Here is a 20,306-nt window from a genome sequence, read left to right on the forward strand (position 1 = left end):
TCCGCACAGGTCTTTATTTTTCTAAACTGCATTTCTTCCCTGAGTTACGATGAATGTCACTGCGGTACAGTTTTTCTGTGCTTCACCTCCATCTGCAGCCTGTTGTCTGTTGATGTCAAATGACGCCGAACAGAAGCAGAGATTGTCACAGGTAGAAGGGACAGAGCAAAATGCTGTGCCACAGTCTGATCAATGCTAGAAGTATTCCTCTGCTATCATTCTAACTATAGGAGGCTAACGTGTCCAGTTCACTGTCAGTCTGATTGCCTACTGCAGCTGTCTGCTTCTGCCGCTGCAAAGGCTGGTGGATTCTGAAGGCAGATTCGATTGAATCTGAAAATGCAACCTAGAGAAAATGGGGTTAGATCAAAACTCTTTTGATGATCAAAACTGTCAGCAAAGTAGAAATATGACAGCATGAATATAGAAGACTAGAAAGAGTTCTTTTTTATGTAAAGTAAATCTTCAACATGTTTATAAAACAGGCTGCACGGTGGTGCAGCGGTTAGTGCTCTTATCTTACTGCGAGAAGCCCCCGGTTCAAGTCCTGGCTGGGGGACCTGAACCCGAATATCAATGGGGGGGCCCTTCTGTGGGGAGTTAGCATGTTCTCCCCGTGCATGTGTGGGTTCTCTCCGGGGTCTCCAGCTTCCTCCCACCATCCAAAAACATGCTTCTAGTAATTGGTTACTCTAAATTGTCCCTAGGTGTGAGTGTGAGTGTATGGGTGTGTGATTGTGGCCCTGTGACAGACTGGTGTCCCCTGCCTTCACCCACAAGTGGCCAGGATAGGCTCCAGCAGCCCCGTGACCCCAAAAGGGTTAAAACGGCAGAAGATGAATGAAGGAAATGTTTATTAAAAAAAGAACAAAGAAATATTTTCACTTAAACAAGCATATTCCAGCCAAGAACACCTTGCAGGCTTTAACAGCCCAACATGGAGAAAAATGTTAAATCAGATGGAGGTCTTACCAAGAAAAAATGAATAATTGTAGTTAGGAGTTATTAAATGATTTGGGAATATAACAAGATAATACAAGTTGAAATGTTTTACCAAGAAATCATTGAATCTATTTGCTTAGGGCTAAAATAACAGAAGTTAAAGTATACCAAAAACCTGGAAAAAAAGACTTCATAAAATGTTGACACCCGCATCATAATGAACCAGCTAAAAATACGAAATGATCCTTAACAGCAGATCATTTCAAATTCCGTCACCAAAAAGTATGAGCAGTCAACGTGATTAGTTTAACCCGTGTGCTATCTTAGATGACCCCCCTTCCATTGACATGTTCTCCCTACCATGACAAAGGTGGATAATGGTGGAAAGATTTCATGTAATCCATGGACACCAGTGAAGATCACAAATCATTGAAGAAAAAAGGTTCAGAGCACTGTCTAGTGGGTCTAGATGACCCAACTCCCAATGTTAAAGTGCCTAAGATAGAACAAGGGTTAAACACAAGCTTGCACCAGGGTGTTCCCTGAATGCTCACAATTTATGGGTTAATAAAAAATTACAACCTTCTTATGGCCTTGGATGGTGCAAAATTATTACCTGCAAAGATTGCAAAACAACCCCCCCCCTGCATAGTTTAAAGCTTGTTGACTCCTGCCTCTTTGAACAATCAACTGAAAAGCATTGAACATGTTTTGATTGGGACAGGTTTCTTTGGAAGTGTTTCCAATGTCATGTAAAGTGACGACAGCATTATAAGTCATGTATGGCATTTTCTAAACTAGAATTCATTTAGATCAGGACACTGAATGAGCTCGTCCACCCCTTCTAGGTTGTCAATCTTTTTTGTTGTACAGATAAAAACAAGTATAAACAAAATGAATTTTTATAATACAATAATACAATACACCCCTTTGTGATTACTACAGCACACTATGCCACACCAACTCTGAGCCATGGTTGTAGTATATTGAAAGTCTACAACTAATTAGTCTATTGAGGTTCACCTGAGAAAAGTTATTTATGAACATTTTCATAGAGGCAAAATATTTTAATCTGATTTCACAAAATGTTTGACATGTTCAACAAATTTTTTAGCAATGATGTAAGAAACGAAAGGAAGAGGAATAGTTGTATGAACAATAAAAATTCAGTCTGAAAGAATAGTTCATTTAGACAGACATGATAAAAACACACGTGGAATGATCATAGCCAGTCTAAATGATTTTGCAGAGATTTCTACTTATTCAGTTCTCCAAAGGCATAAATTACTGAATGAGGTGAAAATCCAACTGACACTCGGTTGCACCCAAAACGACCACATATTTGTGGAGGTCACACTAACTGTTGTTTAATTCTGTTGTGAGAAAAAACTGTAAACATTGCTATTTGTCAATATGTTTCATAAAGTATATAAGAAAAACAATTCAAAGTAGAGAAGTTTGTGGTTAAAACTGTCTATCCTTCAGCTAAGCTAATGATAGCATTCAGGTAGAATCTCTTTGATTTTCTGTCTTCATTGAGGTCATCTGTGAAAACAGAACTCTTGTTGTGTAGAGACCTATTACAACGTTCTCACTCTCCTGCTAAACAAAACACAAAACAAAGAAGTACAACTTCTGCTTTGGAGAACAATAACTTTGGCTTCTGGCATGGAGTGGTGTCAGGATGCTGGTAAATGAATCCAGAGATGCACAGAACTAAAGCAAAAACGGTTTAAATTAAATTACAGATGTTCCATGAGTACTCCATGCTCCACCAGGGGTGTCAGGCAGACTGAGAATTGAGAATGGTTATTTCCATGTAGCGAGATTGATTGATTGATTGATTGATTGATTGATTGATTGATTGATTGGTTGATTGATTGATTGATTGATTGATTGATTGATTGATTGATTGATTGATTGATTGATTGATTGATTGATTGATTGATTGATTGATTGATTGGTTGATTGAGTTTACCGCCCCATAGCGTAATACCCTTATATGCCGGTGGGAGGCAGCAGATGACTGATTGATCCTAACAGGCTGTAATTTACACTGATGGAGAACCAGACAAAAATAAATGAGAGCTGTCATCGCTAAATGAAACATTAATGCTGCCTGTAAAGAAGTTGCAAAGGAGATGCTCGGCCCTGACAGCTTAGTTCTCTCTCAGATAGCTCCAGTTTTATGACAGGTTCATGTCATGTCTGCAAACATCAACTCTTGTTTTGGAGAAGTTTCACAATAGTCAAAAATTTGCATTGCAGTTAGATGAATCTGGTACATGAGACGGTGGGAAGGCCCTGGTTCAAATCCTATCTGGGTTCTTCCTGTGTGGAGTTTGCATGTTCTCCATGTGCGTGGATGGGTTTTCTCCAAGTACCCTGGCGTCCTCCTACAGTCCAAACCCCTGCTTTATAGGTTCAATGGGTTATAGGTTACTCCAAGGTGTCCCTGTGTGTGGGAGTGCCTGTGTGCCCTGCGACAGACAGGGTGTGCCGCCCCCTTTCCCAACAGCAGCCAGGACTTCCTCCTGCAACCTTGTGACCCCAGGGATACAGTGGATTGAGATACAGTGCGGATACAAGGGATACCGTGGATTAAGAAGATGGGTGGATGGAAGATCTGATATGATGTTTGTTGAGCAGTGAGGTACTGGCTCATCCGTATGACGCACAGGGAACTGGAAAGTATTTCTAACAAATGAGAGGTCTGATTACTCACAGTATAGCTGTATAGTATAGTATAGTATAGTATAGCTGATGAGTGCTGTACAAAGCAGGCCAAAGTTTCACACTAATTGTTATTCGACATTTAGAAAGTATAATTTTTGTACACACTCGGTTCGGCCCTAGAGTGTTATTATGTGTGATTTTAGTCTGTGGTGTGCTCCAGTAGTTTATCAGCGTAAAAACGGTGCCTTGGCTGAACAAAAGTTATAAAACACTGCCTTAGTGATTCTCTACTGACTTCACTTCAAGTTTGAATAGGAGTTCAGAAATCCTGGAGCTCCTGAAGGCAGCAGCAGCCTCATTATGCGGGTCTCGTCACACCGTCACGCAGAGCGCCGCGCGCCTCTTAGTTCCGCGCAGCAGCATCTTCTCGGCGCGTGGGACCCAGAGCCGCGCCCACCGGTAAGTGTCTCCGTCCTCTGCCGCCGTCACGCCCGCCGCTTGTTGCACGTGCTGCTGCTGCGCTCCGGGGTTTTAACGCATGCGCCTTTGAGCTGGTTCCCGTGATGTTCAGCGGAGTCAGATGCGTCCAGAGGAGCCTGGCAGTGCGTCTGCGCCTCTGGAGGACTCTGCTGCCGCGCTACAGGAAGGATCGGCTGGGGGTTCGACCTCGGAGCCTTGAACGCATCATCCCATTAGTTTTGTGTTGAATCATTGCAGACCTTTCATCAGAAACTGTCAGATCTGAACTGGTTCGGTAAGACTTCCAGCTTTTGCATCATGGGACAGGCTGGGGGAAAGTCTCAGTTTTACTAAACTCAGTCTGCAGCAAACTTCAAGCTTTCAGCAAAGTCTGAAGGATGTGGTTCACATAGTTGTTGTTGGTTCATGCTGAGAGCACCAGCTCTGAGCTCTGAGAGCCATGGTGGTCCAGCTGGTCCAGAGAAAACTCAGAAGTAGAACCTGCTGCTGAAACTTGAACTGAAGTCAGACTTCAAGCATACTCTGCATCTTCTGTCATCTGGTTTCCTCTGCTCACAGTTCACCACAGCTGTCAAATTCTGTTATTGCGGGGGAAACGGCTCTAGGTAATGAATTGTTGGCCAGTTTTTTTTTATCTTGAACTGTGAGTAAATTCATTTGAACTCACATGAACTGAAACTCACAAAGGTTACACTAAGCATCTTCCTGTACGAGAAAATCAAAATAAGAGAGACTTGGGTAACTATTGGATATGGGTCTTTGGATGAATTTACAATTAGTATTAATATTGACTTCTTTCAAAACACTCAAAAACTGTTCACAGAATGGATAATAATTGAAACGTATAAACCTTGTGCTATCCTAGGCACTTTAACATTGGGAGTTGGGTCATCTAGACCCACTAGACAGTGCTCTGAACCTTTTTTCTTCAATGATTTGTGATATTCACTGGTGTCCATGGATTACATGAAATCTTTCCACCTTTATCCACCTTTGTCATGGTAGGGAGAACACCTCAATGGAAGGGTGGGGTCACCGGGACCCCATAGGATAGCACATGGGTCAAAGGGGACGAGGAAGCAGATGTCAGCGTTTTATAAAGTTTACCCCAGAAATCAATGAATCACAAAAACATACTTTAACTTGTTGCTAAAGGCAAAGCGCAGCAGAGCATGGCTGCAGGGAAGAGTGGCGTCCCTCCATAACCAGACATTTAAATAGGCTGAGGACAATTAACAGAAATGAAAACTTACTAACATGAACCTGGAGTGACTGAAAACATGATCACATTATTTTCTTTTGTACCCAGATTCTTGTATTACAGGGGTTCTGATCTGCCGCTTTTGTCTTTGCGGTTTCAACAGTAGTCAAGGAGTCTGTTTTTGTTGTTGCTTTTTGTCAGACGTCTGAGCACGGCGCATCAATTCAACACAGCAGATCGTTCAGGGAGTTTGGTACTAAGCACAGAATTAAACACCAGCTGGATTTTCTACAAGTGGGTTGATTGTTGCTTTAGTTTACTCAGCAGTGGCCAATAAAGTAATGCTTTAATAATTTTTTTACACGTCCTTGACGTTTATTTATTACATGTCCTCACTTTCCATTCGATAGGCAATGTAGGACGGTTATGGTGCATCGGAAAATCGCAGGTTGGGTTTCCGCTCTGCCCGTCCAAGTGTCCTTGGGCAAGACACTGAACCACATGTTGCTCCTGGTGGTTACAGGTTGACACCAGTGTTAGGCAGTGGAGCCGCCATCATTGTGTGTTCATGGGTGAATGGGACTGAGACTGTACAGCACTTTGGGCCTTTAAGAGGGCAGTACAGGGCTGTATAAGTATTTACCATTTACTTTGTGTTTGTGTGTCATTTATTCAGTGTTCAGTTCTGACATAAAGCTGTGCTCAAAACACAGAATAAGGAAGGAAATCTGTGCTTTTTGTGATCTTGATGTAAAACCAACAGATTATTCATTTTATGAATGCATATATACATTTTTGTTGGTGTTGAATATAATTTCCTTTTAATACTGTTAATGTTGTTTCTGAAAACACAAGACAGTATTAAAAAAACAGACACAAGAGCCCAAACAGTCAACAGTCCAACAGCTCTGGGGATGCCTGTCCAACCTCCGATTTTATTTAGAATTGGTTGCCTTGGTTACAAAAAAGAATAATGAATCTAAGAGATGCAAGGTCAGTAGTTAACAAAACACTCGTATAAACTTCTTACTGCAGACATGGGAGTGCTGGTTCACAGGTCTTGCTTATCAGTTTGAATCCCAAACTACCTCTTTTTTCTTAAACATCTTCCTCCTTCCTCCAGATTATTCAACTCATTTTTATTTAAATAGCCCAAAATCACAACAACAGTCGTCTCAATGGGCCTCGTACCGGTAATTGTAAAGTAAACATAAAATCAAAAGGATCATGAAGTCATAGAATTCAATAGGAAAATACTAAACTGAACTAACTAAACCGACTAAACTAAACTGGCATCCCTGCCCTTAGACCCCCCTTCGCGGTAAGGAAAAACTCCTAAAAAAACGGTTTCCGGAAAAATAGAAGAAACCTCAGGGGTGTCCACATGGAGGAGGGATCCTCCCCCAGGACGGACAGGTGATGTACCAGAACTCATAGAGAAGAATTAGCTTATCTTAGCTCATCACTGCCAGCAAGCAGCTGATGTCCAAGCACACCGCCCCCCCAGCATTCTAGCCTCCCAAGCGCAGGGGTCCCAAGAAAGAGGCAGTCCCAGGAGCAAGCCCAGGCCCCCGCCTCCAAGTGTTGCCCCTGGGAGAGCTCTGATTAGGCACCCATGGGACCGAGGCAGCCGACCAGCTAGGGCAACCACCGATTGCCTCAGTGGAGAACCGCCAAACCTCCAAGATCCCCTTCGACACCACTGAATGTTGCGTTATTCACTGAGACATTTACACACTGAAATGACATAAGGCACAATTAAAGGTTTTGCTGATCCCGAGGGAACCGTTCTCTGTTGTCTCATGCTTTTCTCTGCTGTCAGTGATTTTCTGAAGTTCGATCTTTTGAGTCAACCAACAGGAAGTGAGAACAATTAACAGAAATGAAAACAGGGGGTGATTACCAACATGATGCTGATGGGGGGCAAACTAAGAACCAAACATGACCAAAAACAGCAGAGAGAAACAACTAAACTAAACTGCATCATCTAATGTAGACGAGCCTTCCAACAACTTTTGATAAACTATAAATAATTCAAACTTTAAGTCAAGTGCTCGGAAGTGAATATTTAGATCTTCAAAAAAAGTTTATCAAAGTGTTCAGCCATTGGATGTGGAAATCTTTCCTAATGCCGTTTGTTATGAACACTGATTCCCTTTTTCCCCTCATAGAAAACTAGAAATACTCCACTGACCAGACTGATCACAGACTTTATCCATTTACCAGATGCCTTTTTTTGTAATTAATTATTTGCTGTTACACATGTGGAAGGAACAAACATTTTAAACTAACAAATAATTTGTTACACAAAATATTCTCATTGTTAAATTTCAGTGATCTTAATTCAAACTTTAAGCATTCTTCAAGCCCACTTGAGAATTAAAATTCATCATGTTTAGTGAATCAGCAAAGATTTTGGAACTTGAAATGTATCACTGAGACAGTAAAGTGAAAAGACAAAAAGGCACAAATAAAAGTTTTGCTCAACCTTTCTTTTCTGCTGTCAGTGATTTTCTGAAGTTTGATTGTTTGCATCAACTAACAGGAAGTCCTTGAACCCCAGCCCCCCCACAAGAAAACCAGCACAGTTTTTGCAACAGTAGCCTCTCACCCTAGCCTGCACAGGTGTGAACATCACACAGTTGTGTCACGTCTGCAGGAAGCCATGTATATATTGCTGCCTTTCTGTGGAGGCAGAGAAAGTTAGATCAACGGCCCTCCATGTAGATAAAGGGCATTTCAGGGAGTGTGGGGGGTGTAGCTGCTGCCATACAAAGAGCTGGCTGTAGTTCTGCTGTCAGAGAGCTGCCTCCCCCTGCAGGATTCGTCTACGCCTGGTGGACATTCATCCCGCAAACAAAGGAGGAGAAACTGCTTCTGTATGTGACTCCGCTGCAGAACATACAGCTGCGAGAACCGCAGAACACAATGAGACTTCGGTGAGGAGGACTCAGACTTCCTGACGCAAAAGTACTCATTAGTCAGCAAACATAGAAAGGGAACCTGCCATCACCAGTGAGAACTGAAGAAGCTACTCAGATCAACAGTGAAGCATCTTCTAGATCCAGCTTTGACGTCCAGCTACCATGAAGAGCAGAACTCTGCTGTCTGCTCTCTAATGCTGCTGGAACCAGTGGAATATGGATTAGTGGAAAACATGAATCACACGTTCCCCCTGAACTGGATTAACAGCGCTTTTACACTGGTAAAGTCTGTGGCCTCAATGTGATTGGACATCCAAAACAATTCTTCAGCTTGGTTTGGATTTCAGTTCTCTTGGAAGGTAACCAAAGACTGAATTAGATCAAAGCTAGAAGAATCAGGCAGTTCTAACAGCTGATCAGTGGGAGGCTGGTATATCCTCACCACAACAGGAAAACCAGAATGAAAGCAACCAGCTGCTCCTTGGTTCTCTGGCTATGACGCTTTCTGCACATCCTCACCGGGAGACATCTCCCAACTTCATGTTTCAAGTCTCAAGATTTTTGCTGTTATGTTTTACTTTAGTTCTTTTTTTTCAACGTATTTGTGATACACATGCTCTTCATCTCCCTGAGCCATCTGTCTGAAGGGAAGTGAATCGCACCTTTGATCAACTAAGATCCACAAATTCCAGAGGATCCATGTTTGCTCTTTGGTCAGAACTATAACTCAGGTGAGCTTTACACCTGCTAAGCAGAGCAGACAATTTCAAAACCAAATGAAGAGCAGATTTGCATTTTTTTGTTTGGATTAAAACCACCAGGCCTATTTTTCTGTTGTTGGGTTATCTTTATGTGAATGAGGCTGGATTTCTTTGGAGCTTCAACTCAAACACTTGTTTTATCTTTTTGAGCTTTTATTCTGTGTTCTCTCATATCCAAGAATGAAACACAAAACACTCATGAATGAACTGATTACATGTAATAATTTCATTATTTAAAGTAAACTATATAACTTGCACACAAAAATTTAGCATTTTTATAGCCCTTGATTTAAAAAAAAACTACTGATCTTATAGTTTACAAACGTTTAAGTGCCCAAAACAACATTTTAAGATAAAGATATTTTAAGTATAAAGGAAAACTAAACCACAGAGAGGAGATGTGCTGATGGACAGGCTGACAAATGAGGTTAGACAGGAAGCTCTGTAGATCATGATGTTTGCAGATGACATAGTGATCTATAATGAGAGCAGGAAGCAGGTGGAGGATCATCTAGAGAGGTGGAGGTTTGCTCTGGAAAAAGAATTAGCTGGTAAAAGAGCTGGTTGATATGTGTTCATGGGGGAGGAGTCAGACCTGAAACTGGATGGTATTGTCAACTTAGGCTACATTGAGGTGAAAGAGAGAGGTGAAACGTCTTCAACTTTAAAAAACTAAGTCCAGATGACAACCTTTAATCCTACAACTATGAAGGATTGTTATTATAATTTATTCTAGTTTGGTGGGACAGATTAATTACTTTATGGCACCTGGGCTGTGCTTTGTCCACCAGCTCAGTGGCCTTGTGGAAGAGTGTCCGCCCAGGCCAAGTCATGCCAAAGACTCTAAAAATAGGACGCCACTGGACTAGACTAGAGCAGTGGCCTCAGATGCAGTGGTGGAAAACACAGCAGTGTGCTTTCCACCACTGCATCAACGCTTTGCATTGCACTTGGTGATGTGTGTTTGGATGCAGCTGCTCGGCCATAGAAACCGTTCCATGAAGCTCTCTGCATGCTGGACTTGGACTAATCTGAAGGTCTGTTTGGAGTTCTGTAGCAATTGACTGCAGAAAGTCCTCGACCTCTTTATGCTTCAGCATCCTGACCCCTCTCCATCAGTTTATGTGGTCTACCACTTGGTGGCTGAGTTGCTGTTGTTCCCAAACTCTTCCATTTTTTTCTGATAGAACTGACAGTTGACGGTGGAAGATTTAGGAGAGAGGACATTTCACCACTGGATCTGTTGTACAGGTGGTGTCCTATGACAGTTCCACGCTGGAATTCACTGAACTCCTGAGAGCACAAACATTTGTGAAAACAGTCTGTATGCCTGAGTGATGATTTGATACACCTGTGGCCAGGCCAAGTGACTAGGACACCTGATTCTGATCATCTGGATGGGTGAGACAATGCTATTGGTATTGTGTATTTCACTACGAACTACTCACATACATATCAATATACTCGCTTATATACTGTACATACACTTTCAGTTATATGTAAAAGAGGTTTGCTGTATATGTATGTAAGAGAAGCATATATGGACGTGTAAGGAAGAGTTTACTTGAAACAGAAGGCCGTTTAGTGAAAATGAAAGGCAGATAATTTGTCCTGCGTTGATTATCTGAGAGGCTAAATGACCTTAACGTGAATGAACAAGTAAACCACACTTAAAAAGAGCTCTAGAGAAGATGATGTCATTATTTTAGAAACATTGAACCTTTGGTTAAGTATCTTCTGTTTCCATAATAAAAGTGAGAATATTGGTCTTTGAGTGGTTAAGAATGAAATAAGTCTTGTATGGCCCCTCACAGACGTATCATTCCTTCTAGTTTACTTGTTTGTTTGGACACAGATTTCATTTACACTTGATGATCTTGAAGAAATCCAAGGAATATGGAAAACTTCACTGTTCAGTTCCATGAATTTCTCTCTGAGTGTCACTGCTGGAAGTTTGGGATAAAGATGACCTGGATCCATTTTAGGTCAGTGAACTGGATCCAATTGGATTTTTAGAAATGAACCAAAATTGACTATAACTTGAATCAGTAACCACAAATTCTGATATAAATCAAATTATTGTTAAAATGAATCGTAACCCCCGAAGGTGTGGACTTGAGTCACATGACTTACACTTGAGTCAGGCTTGACCCATGAATTTAATTACTTAAGACTTTACTCGGACTTTAACAGCAGTGACTTGTGACTTGACTCGAACTTAAGCCTTCTGACCCAGAAAGGCCCAAAGATTAAAAAGTGTCTTGACATTTCTCTGTTTCTGTTTGTTTGCATCTGTGTTCTCTGTCAGCACAACATCCAAGCAATTTAAGTTGGTTTGATCCGACACCATCCAACCAATCAAATTGATCTGTCAATCAAAGCGCCAGTTTCTATTGGCTAGCGTTATTAGTTCTGGTATAATAGTTGTGAGTTTTTTTTCTTTACAAAAGACAGTTTGCAGTTTACAAAAAAACATGCGGTTTGAAGATACTCGACTAGGACTCAACAACTATGTCCACCCATTGAAGTTGCATAAAGACTGGTAAGTTCTGAATGCTGCCATTAGATTATTCGCTAAGCAGCTGATCTACACATTCAGCACCTGCAGATAGTTTCATACCCACAAGTGGTGGAAATGTTTCCAAAATAGAGCAGCAGGTATGCCACTACACTTATTATAGGCATGTGTGCATGACCTAGCTTAGCCGCCAGGCTTTTCTGCCAGACCAGCTGTTAAGACCTGTGCGTGAGGCTGCAGTGTTCTCTCCTATTTAGAATGAGCGTCAGTAGATCCATGGGTATAGTTGTGGCCAAAGTTTTGAGAATGACATAAATATTGGAAATTGGAAAAGCTGCTGATTATGTTTTTATATTAGCAATTTGCATATAGTGCAGAATGTTATGAAGAGTATTCAGGGGAATTGCATAGTCCTTCTTTGTCATGAAAATTAACTTAATTCCACCGAACTGCATTTCTGCGTATTTCTTTATTCCAGTGGCGGACCGTGCATCACACACCTGGGCCTTCAGTTGTGCTACGTCTGAATCACTCAACCCCTCATGAACCATTTTACGATGCAGAAACCAGCTTTGCATTGCATGTTGAAAATTCCTGTAGCCATAATAAATGCCTCTAAATAAACTGAATAAACAAAACAGTAAACAAATGTCATTATGCAACTACATCCAGCAAAAAAACACTGAAAATAATCACATACATTTGGAATACTATTTATTAAATTTACCATTTCACTCATCAAAAAATCAGATTATTAATTATTAAAACAAAATCCATCTTCCTCTCTTTCCTCACAAACAGTACCATTATTATAGATTATCGCGTTCCATCATGTAGATTATGGTCTTCAGTTCTGCCAAGAACTCCTTTTCTATTCCATCAAGGCCAGTACTGAGACCCCAGTCTGTCCAGTTGTGTTTCTGCGTGGGTTTAAATTCACTTTAGAGCCAAAAATGTCCGCTCCACAAACACAGTGGACACGGGGACGGTCAGCGCCAAACACACAAATCTGTACGGCTGCTTCATGATTCACTCAGATTTTTTCTAATGAAGGAAGTCAAAGACATCAATGGGAGATGTTCCTGCTGAATCATTCATGGATACATTACAGTCAGACTGTTTTGAACTGAGACAGATCACAAAGTGCTCCGTGGCTGTGTGTCAACTGGACAAGGCTGCATGTGACTTCCTGAAACTTCTGTCCAATCAGAAGGTCTGAATACTGTGATGTTGTCTAAGCCTGCTAGAAGGCCCTGCTGACACCAACTCAAAATCGGATTGGTTGAAGGAAATGAATGTCTGACATTGATGTTGCATTAGAGAGCCTGCAGAACTAATAGTGAAAGGGTCTTTAGCACTGACCCTACCTGGCAACCATGCACAGCTGAAATGCAATTGGTTAAATGGCAAAGAAATTATTATAAAGATCCTCTAGTTTAATTCTTGATTTTATTTTCCCCCATTTTCCCCATATTTTCTCCTGAACTATTGTGAACTGTGTAGCGTCACAAAGCTGTTTTTACAGAGGGAGTGGAGCTAATACCGGGAGAGACTGAATGAACTAATAAACGTGAATACCAAAGCTTTTGTAAACTATTTAAAATAAATAAATTTGATCTCTAAACATCCTCCATGTCTTTCATGGATTGTTAAGAGAAACACACAGACAGAAATTTGAAAGTATCTGCTGTAAATCAAAGTATTGTTCCATCCACGTTTTTGAATGACATATTGCTGAAGTTGGTTTATGTTTATTCAAATAATTATGATTTAATGAAAACAGCAACATTGTTTTTTCGACATTTCTAGAATTTCCATAAATTTTTATTTATTGTTTATTGGAAACACAGACCGAATTGGTCAGATATTAACTTGAATAACTTAAAAAATATATCTTTGAGGATTAGAAAAAAGATGTTGAGAAAAAGGTATCAGAGCAAGAATGGTCGTTCTGACCAATAGAATGACTGAGTAATAACTGTCTACGTCATGGCTAGCAGGCTGTGGCAGACCCAGATGCTGGAACCCGGAAGGATACTCGGCAGACAGAATGGTAAGTATAAATAGATTTAATTCTGGAAAACAGAATTTGCAGGGCAGAATACGTAGGAGATGGTTGGAGGTTCTTGAGGGCGAACACCGTGGTCCAGAGGGAAGCCAGAGAGCCGCCGAGACAGGAAGCAGCGAGAGGTGAGTGCGGCCTTAGAGTTCCAGACGAGGGCAGAATCCTGGGCAGTAGACAAAGCAAGGGGTTAGTCAAGGAAGCGAGAACCAGAGCGAGACAATACATGAAGTGGCCAGTGAAGCACCGTGGAGTACAACGAACTAGCGTCGAGGACAGGTCCTGGTTCTCCTTAAGAGCCTGGGTCCTGATGAGGCTGACTAAGGGGGAAGCTGTTGTCAGCAGGTGGACCTGATGGAGAGGGCCCGGCCGGGGGCACCGTGACAGTCTATTTCTCAATAGACGTCTATGGGATTTTGGCTTCTTGAAACCACCAGATATTTCCTATTTAGGAACACGAGGGGTTGAGCTGTCCATTGTTATGTTGGCGACAGTAGTTGCCATAGATACGATCACTCAGAACGACTCGGACCAATCACTGTTGAGCAATGGTACTTCCTATTTGGGAACACAAGAGGGGAGGGGTTGAGCTGTCCATTGTTTTTACAGTCTATTTGAAAATAGATCAAAAGATGATTGGACTCCAAAAAAAATTGGTTCTCTCTTCATTTTTGTGTTTTTACTATGATTTGCAATCATTTTTTCCATTAAATACATAATTTACATGGCGTTTCTCTGAGTTGATCCAAGTTACTTTCTTTAATTTCTCTTACAGCCTGCCTTAGAGAACCTGCATAGGTCCTCTTCCTGCTTCTTGGCTGGAACCCTCTGAAACATTTTGACTCTCCATTTAAACTACAGATTGTTTCTCTTCATTTCAGAGTCAAATTTATTTTTTACTTTAGTGCTCTCGTGTGCTTATTGGAAACTTCACCCACTGGAGGCGTCTGAAGGTTTAAACCACATCCTGCTGTCAGTCATGCAGAAATATTGCAGGGAGATTCTGCTGCACCTTCTATTCAGTCTAACAGGAAGACGCATCCCCCACGAGCTGAAAAACACTTCATTCGAAGACTTTGAGCGGACCGAATTTTTGTTCTTTCTAGGGAGGGCTGCCTTCTTTGCATTTTATCGTACAATTCATGTTTTTTTTTAGTTTCAAATGTTGTGTAGGGGGATCTGGTTCTTCTAAGGTTGTTGCCACATTGAGCTCAGATCCCACATGGACCTTCACAGGTGGGAGGACAAGCCTTAGAACTTCTTTGATCATCTGGTGGTAAGCACATGCTGTCATTCATGTGAGACCAGAGGTTATGTTCTAAAGGACGTATGTCTGGTTCAGCTACACTTGTTAAACTGGAAATTATTATAAAAATAAATAATCTGATTCTTTCAAACCCCAAAATAGGGAAAATGTTACCTATAAGTTATTATCAGTCTTTTACGGTTACGTTGATGCTGGAACAATCATATGTGTTCTACCATGAATAGCAGGTACTTCGTCCTTTTCAATGGCCAGTTGGCTGATCTAATTACCCGCCTTCAAAGGAAAAGAGGGAAGTTAAATTTATATCATTTTACTCTACAGTTTTAACTTTTCTAATGATGAATTATTTGTGTAAGCATCACAGTGTACCAGAAATACTTGCTTGATATTGTTGATCACATCTATGGTCTTCATTGTAGTATAGTAAAGACATTCTGGGCCATTTTGACAATTTACAGAATAATATAAACTGAATTAACATATAATAATCTTGATTGTTTGGAGCGAGTTGCATTAATATAATGTTTCTTGTGTGTTGGCATTTATAAAAAACTGAATTTAATTAAACTTCTGGTTCAGTTTGTAGTGTCTGTTCTAAGGTCCAACACCCCAGCCATGCAGGAACAGACTTGTTATTGGACTGTGACTGTAAGCCGTCATAAAGTATGCAGCTAAAACTTAAACTTTATTAAAGTAACAGAACCGGTTCGACTACAAAAAATGTCCTTTGTGTTTGAGATTTTTGCTACTACATCTCAGGTCTAATGAATTGTGTAGATGCTTGAGTGGTAGAAAGGTGGAAGTGGGAGAATCTCACCTCGACCTTTAGGGCTGAGGCAGAAAGAGACCTTTCCATCGTGGAGGAAAGGTCAAATTCATGACTTGTCTGGGTCATAAGAGAAGACAGCTGTCTGCTCAGATCTACAGGCTCATGTCAAGCTGTTCTGCTCTGTAACACCTGACCAGAAGTTAGGCTCCTGATTTGCTGAGTAAGAGGAACAAAATATTATCTTGATCTTCTCTATTCTTCATAACAGACTATGTTTTTGCAATGAAATGGTAAATGGTGTGTACTCATTTAGAGCTTTACAACTTCTATCCTTGGTTGGTTAGTTTGCACTGGGGCAATAAAAACAAGAAATGATTTCTACACTATTGTGATTGATAATTCAAGATTAAACCTAATAAAATAAATAAAACATAAATTTATATTTGAAGAAGTCATTGAAAAAAGAAAAATGCTGGAAGATTGTTCAAGAGGAAGATTAATAGTGAGGATGAAGATGAGGCTGAAATTGGTAGAGGAGAAGAAGAAAAGGAGAAAGGAGGAGGTGCATTTTCTGCATTGATCTAGTTGTTTAGTATAATAATCAATTCAAATATTTTTCCACAAAGCCCCATCCACATTGTTTTTACAGTCAAGATTTATTCTCTGAAGCGTTTCTCTATATATAGCGGCCACCAGTGTGTGAATGTGTGTGTGACTGGGTGAATGGGTCTGTGACTGTAAAGCGCTTTGTCCTTGTGGGAAGAAAGGCGCTATATAAGTATACGCCATTTACCATTTACCATTCTATACTAGTGTTGTAGCAATTCATTTTGACAACAACTTGATTCCTATCATAGTTTGTGTTTGCTGATACGATTCATAGCCAATATTGGCTCATTTTAAACGATCCGATTCACTGATCTAGAATGGATCCAGATCATCTTCATCCAAATTTCCAGCAGTGAGACTCAGACAGAAATTCCTGCTACTGAACAGATAAGTTTTCCAGATTCTTGGATTTCTTCCAGATCATCAAGTGGAAATGAAATCTGTGTCCAAACCAACAAGTAAACTAGAATGAATGTCAAATCCATTCACATGTTAGTTTCCTAAAGTTCACCACTGTTGTTTTTCCACATCCAAAGAATCCAAAGGGAACATTCTTAGAACATTCTAGACACTGGATGCTGCTATGGTGCACTTGGTCGTTTTTATGTTATTGTAAAGATAAACCTACTGTTTATTTTATCTTATTAATCCAAATGTTATTTTCCAAAATCGATTGTTATCAATTTCATTTTTAAAAAGTTTTATTAGTATTGTTTTAGTCTGACCAGAACTCTCGCAGGGGCAGCGCTTGGGTGCAGGGGCCAGGGCTTGCCCCTGGGGCCGGCTGTCTCTTGGCTTTTTTCTCTTTGTGTGGGGTGGGGGGTGTTAGGCCTGATTTGATTCAATTTGATTAAGAACGTGAATCAGACAGCTCAATCTGGTTGGATAAATCAATTAATTGATTACTCATTACACCCTTAATCTACCTTTGCTGCTATTAAAAAGATTTACGTCGACGTAATTTGTTATAGTTAACAGAAACCTTTTTTCATCCCTGATTATAACATATAGATAATGAATTTTCAAAATGTAGAATTTTAACACTGTTAAAAAGTATATTATTGGAAAAGTTTCCTTTGCCTTTAAATGAGATCCAGTCTTTGATTCCCCCTCTCTGTGTCTTGCATGACTAAAGAACAAACACCAACTGACAGTCTCTATTCTTAAAAGTTTCTCTTTAGCAATAAAGAAATGGTGAAAAGTGACAAATTTGTGGTTCTAAACTGTAATGATTCAGAGGCGAGACAGACCCAGATACTCAAACCCGGAAGGAGGACACAGGTAAGGAGTAGATAAGTAATAAGGTTTATTCTTTGGTCCGACGTGGTTGGGACTCTTGGCGTGGCTGGAGGTCCTGGCGAAGTTAGTGATCGTGGCGAGACTTGAGGTTCCGATGTAATTGGGATTCAAGGCGTGGCTGGAGATCTTGGCGAGCTCGGAATCCGTGGCGTGTCGGAAGGCTATGACAAAGGTTGGTTCTCTCAGGAGATTCAGGAATGTAGTGGCTGATTGTGGAAGCGTCTGGCTCAGGTGACTCTCCTGGCATGAAGTCCTGAGGCAGAAAAAACAAGATTTAGCAATAGAACAAGACAAGGGAGCCAGACTTGAGTCTAAGGTTAGACTGAACACCATCAGGGGCAACGAACTGGCGATGAATGCTGGAGCTGTGTCTCCTAAAGTAGAGCAGAGTCTTGATGAGGTGAGTAGTCACAGCTGGTGGAGTCAGGAGCAGAGCAGAAGGGGAGATGGAGGAGAACTGACAGAGGCACCATGACAACCCCCCCCTCAACGACCGCCGCCTGGCGGTCCTGGACGTTGATCCGGGTGGGGTCAATAGAAGTCGCTGATGAGGGTAAGGTCCAGAATGAAGGAACGGGAGACCCTGGAGCGACACAAACACTTTGACACAAACACTTTTTGAACAATGTGTGAAATGACAAAACGAATGTCACACACAGCAAATGAAATGAAATGCCAGAAAGAAAGTGACTATTCGCAGTTTCGATGTTAGGTCAATGTACAGACGCAATCTGAGGTCCAGCGGCGAAATTTGAGTGACGGGTGCAGCACGAAGCTCCTGCAGAAGGTGGATAAACCCTGCACAGTCTGTCGTATGGCCAATGGACCTGGAGCGATGCTGATCACTATACCAGTTCCCAGAAGTCAAGCTGTCTGCCAGGCCCGCTGCGGGATGGGAACTTGTGCAATGCACATGCACTACTGGGCCGTTGTGACATCACAAAAGCTCATGAATTCAAACCAAGCATCTTTGCGACAGTTTGATTAACAGCGACTTAAAAGGAGAAATACTCAGAAATGCAAAATGAAATGATTTTTTGTTACAGTGGATCAGTGGATAAAAGGAAAAAATGTAGAAAAAGGTGCACAAACAGACAACTTCAGCTCTGAGGACATTTATAAAAAAAGGCCTTTAAAAAGATTTGTATAAATAAGTTTACTGCTGGAGTCTGAACTTTAGGAGCCGTCACAACATCTTCCACAACATGGCCTTCAACTGTCACATTTCCTTTGTTAAAGACCCACTTCAATGAAAATAGTGTTTTTGGTGTTTTGAATTTGTTCTTGTAACATTTTTCTGATGATGGCGGGCATATATAAAGAAAATTAGGCTTTAAAATGGCATTTCTCAGTATTTCTTTGTTTAAATTGTTGTGTCTGCTCCGTTCTGATTCATCTACCTGCAGACAAATAGATCCATGTCCGTCTTTGTTTTCCTAGTCTGAGCTGGAATCTGGATCCAAACAGTACGGATGGATGGATTTGATATTGCTCGCCATTTCTGTTGCACGGGTAATGTTAGGTTGGGGTTGTGAGGAGCTGTAAGCTAGCAGGAGAGACTGTAAACAAAGGGGTGATGGGAAAAGAGCGCAGGCTTGCTCCATGTCAAAGGTCCACAAATCAGAGGAATGCAGTGAGCTTCTTATGCCAGTAGGCATGTATCATGTCAGGACCCGGTGCTGTCCAGTTCTTCGTACCTGAGATGTCTGCCACTGTGATGGTTACTGGATTCTGTTCAGGGAGGTCGCTATGTTCTTTTCTCAATGCCCAACAGTCATTGGGCATTGCTGTGATGTGTTGTCTCTTTCTCCCATAAACTTTCCAGTACTGTTCAGTTTACAGCCTTTGTGGGTCTGCTCTGCTGTTTTGACCCTGCCACTGAGCGTACACTTTAGCAGGTTGAGCTGCGAACAGCCTGTTTATCCGTCTGGCTTCATTGTACTTCTTTAACCCTTGTGCTATCCTAGGCACTTTAACATTGGGAGTTGGGTCATCTAGACCCACTAGACAGAGCTCTGAACCTTTTTTCTTCAATGATTTGTGATCTTCACTGGTGTCCATGGATTACATGAAATCTTTCCACCTTTATCCACCTTTGTCATGGTAGGGAGAACACGTCAATGTAAGGGGGGGGTCATCTAAGATAGTACAAGGGTTAAGCGGCTGCTCAAGGCTAGGAGCCTTTGTTTGGCAGTTTCCAGTGCTTTAGGTATGGGCTTCTGGCTGTTAGGGTTGGGCGATGTCCCTTAAATTGGCCGTTGACGATGTTTGCTGTCAACCATCGGGATGGACGATGACATCGTCGGGGGGGTTGGGGGGTATTTTTACATTTTTCGTTCTTATATAACTGCTATTCGTTTTTTTGCTTTTTCATTTTATTTCCCAACTAATGACTAATCCGCGATGATCCAGTATAAACTGAGGGAAGTGACTTTAACAAAAAAAGTAACAAACAAAATAGAAAAGAAGTAGTCCGCTCCCGCACTTCATTAGTGAAGTGGACCGGCGGAGTGCGGACTTAAAGCTTTGTGTTTGATGGGGGGGTACATGAGCGGTATGTGAGGGAGATTTAAGACTGCGATCCGTCCCGCAGCTCTAGGGGTACAAGCAACCGAACTCAGAACCGGGTCTAAAAGTGTGTGTCTGAGCACAGATCGTCAGCACACACAGCGGTTTGAGCTTCAAAGCAGAAATGTCGCTCAGTCCTTAGAAAACATTCAAACAATCACGCGGATTTGTGTTTCCAGTCGTGTCCCGACTAAATAAAGGCTGATGTTATTCTTACATGTTTACGTGCA

At 41.3% G+C, this 20,306-nt stretch overlaps 1 protein-coding gene across 3 annotated transcripts in view; it reads left to right on the forward strand.

Moving 5' to 3' along the window:
- The first annotated feature begins 3,977 nt into the window (after positions 1-3,977).
- LOC101167011 (tyrosine-protein kinase Fyn) overlaps positions 3,978-20,306 on the forward strand; it is a 35,015-nt gene continuing 18,686 nt past the window's right edge. For 2 of the 3 annotated variants that reach the window (XM_020714578.2, XM_004083921.4), the window contains exon 1: positions 14,594-14,840. The gene's annotated coding sequence lies outside the window, so the exon portion shown is untranslated. Of the gene's footprint in view, positions 4,078-14,593; positions 14,841-20,306 lie in introns of those variants that run through there. The other variant, XM_023953147.1, reaches the window with a different exon arrangement.

The sequence above is a fragment of the Oryzias latipes genome, chromosome 24, assembly GCF_002234675.1.
Source record: "Oryzias latipes chromosome 24, ASM223467v1".
Taxonomy (NCBI): Eukaryota; Metazoa; Chordata; class Actinopteri; order Beloniformes; family Adrianichthyidae; genus Oryzias; species Oryzias latipes.